The following is a 2,500-nucleotide window of genomic DNA, read 5'->3' as shown; positions in this document are numbered from 1 at the left end:
CCGACTATTCACCCTTTTTGGGCGGGAATTTTTTCCATTTTTGCCCATTTTTCGGGTTTTTGGTCGGGCTTCAAAAACGGCAGCCCGAGGCCTGGCAGAGGCCGGGGCATGTCCCCGGTCGCGCCAGGCGGCACGCGCGACCCGATTAGGCCCCGAAAGGAGTCGGGAAATCGGCAGACCTGCCCGAGTTCAGCCCGGGGGAGGCGGGGGGCAGGTCGGTTCGGCTCAAATCATTAACCAAAGCCGAGACTTGGTCTCGCTGGCGCAACCGAAGTGCCAGGCTGGATAACTCATTAACCAGAAGGCGGCTGGAGGCAGGCAGGGCTGATGGCTGAGGCCGGGTGGAGGCCACCCGCGGCCGGGAAAGTCAAAAGTCCCGTTGTGTGGAAGTCTATGAGGTCAGATTCGGCCGCCTTACCGGGCCTTCGGTTGATGGTTTCCCGCTTGGGCAAGCGAGTCGGCCCGGCAAAGTGGCCACTTGCATTTTCTGGCAAGTGTCTGCGAACAACGTTAATGAGTTGAACCTCGGCAATTGTCGGAAGTCCCGATGAAGAAATGAAAATGCCCCTTTTGCGGGGATTTGGATGCTCATGGCCGGCAGCAGGTGGCCCGACGCCCCGCCAACTTGACACTTGTCATTTCTGTCCTTGGGGGTTGGCGGGGTATCTGCACAGAGGTAGGAGGTGGCAGAATCGAGACTTGGTGAGTTTTCCAAACAAACGTCTCGAGCCTCCAGGTCTGCAGAGACCGACCAGGGCTGCCGCCCAACCGACTATTCACCCTTTTTGGGCGGGAATTTATTCCCTTTTTGCCCATTTTTCGGGTTTTTGGTCGGGCTTCAAAAGCGGCTGCCCGAGGCCTGGCAGAGGCCGGGGCATGGTCCCCGATCGCGCCAGGCGGCTCGCGCGACGCGATTAGGCCCCGAAAGGAGTCGGGAAATCGGCAGACCTGCCCGAGTTCAGCCCGGGGGAGGCGGGGGGCAGGTCGGTTCGGCTCAAATCATTAACCAAAGCCGAGACTTGGTCTCGCTGGCGCAACCGAAGTGCCAGGCTGGATAACTCATTAACCAGAAGGCGGCTGGAGGCAGGCAGGGCTGATGGCTGAGGCCGGGTGGAGGCCACCCGCGGCCGGGAAAGTCAAAAGTCCCGTTGTGTGGAAGTCTATGAGGTCAGATTCGGCCGCCTTACCGGGCCTTCGGTTGATGGTTTCCCGCTTGGGCAAGCGAGTCGGCCCGGCAAAGTGGCCACTTGCATTTTCTGGCAAGTGTCTGCGAACAACGTTAATGAGTTGAACCTCGGCAATTGTCGGAAGTCCCGATGAAGAAATGAAAATGCCCCTTTTGCGGGGATTTGGATGCTCATGGCCGGCAGCAGGTGGCCCGACGCCCCGCCAACTTGACACTTGTCATTTCTGTCCTTGGGGGTTGGCGGGGTATCTGCACAGAGGTAGGAGGTGGCAGAATCGAGACTTGGTGAGTTTTCCAAACAAACGTCTCGAGCCTCCAGGTCTGCAGAGACCGACCAGGGCTGCCGCCCAACCGACTATTCACCCTTTTTGGGCGGGAATTTATTCCCTTTTTGCCCATTTTTCGGGTTTTTGGTCGGGCTTCAAAAGCGGCTGCCCGAGGCCTGGCAGAGGCCGGGGCATGGGCCCCGATCGCGCCAGGCGGCTCGCGCGACCCGATTAGGCCCCGAAAGGAGTCGGGAAATCGGCAGACCTGCCCGAGTTCAGCCCGCGGTGGCGGGGGGCAGGTCGGTTCGGCTCAAATCAATAACCAAAGCCGAGACTTGGTCTCGCTGGCGCAACCGAAGTGCCAGGCTGGATAACTCATTAACCAGAAGGCGGCTGGAGGCAGGCAGGGCTGATGGCTGAGGCCGGGTGGAGGCCACCCGCGGCCGGGAAAGTCAAAAGTCCCGTTGTGTGGAAGTCTATGAGGTCAGATTCGGCCGCCTTACCGGGCCTTCGGTTGATGGTTTCCCGCTTGGGCAAGCGAGTCGGCCCGGCAAAGTGGCCACTTGCATTTTCTGGCAAGTGTCTGCGAACAACGTTAATGAGTTGAACCTTGGAAATTGCCGGAAGTCCCGATGAAGAAATGAAAATGCCCCTTTTGCGGGGATTTGGATGCTCATGGCCGGCAGCAGGTGGCCCGACGCCCCGCCAACTTGACACTTGTCATTTCTGTCCTTGGGGGTTGGCGGGGTATCTGCACAGAGGTAGGAGGTGGCAGAATCGAGACTTGGTGAGTTTTCCAAACAAACGTCTCGAGCCTCCAGGTCTGCAGAGACCGACCAGGGCTGCCGCCCAACCGACTATTCACCCTTTTTGGGCGGGAATTTATTCCCTTTTTGCCCATTTTTCGGGTTTTTGGTCGGGCTTCAAAAGCGGCTGCCCGAGGCCTGGCAGAGGCCGGGGCATGGTCCCCGATCGCGCCAGGCGGCTCGCGCGACGCGATTAGGCCCCGAAAGGAGTCGGGAAATCGGCAGACCTGCCCGAGTTCAGC

The sequence above is a fragment of the Pristiophorus japonicus genome, unplaced genomic scaffold, assembly GCF_044704955.1.
Source record: "Pristiophorus japonicus isolate sPriJap1 unplaced genomic scaffold, sPriJap1.hap1 HAP1_SCAFFOLD_1099, whole genome shotgun sequence".
In the NCBI taxonomy this organism is placed as follows: domain Eukaryota; kingdom Metazoa; phylum Chordata; class Chondrichthyes; family Pristiophoridae; genus Pristiophorus; species Pristiophorus japonicus.
Note: the sequence above shows the minus strand (reverse complement) of the source record.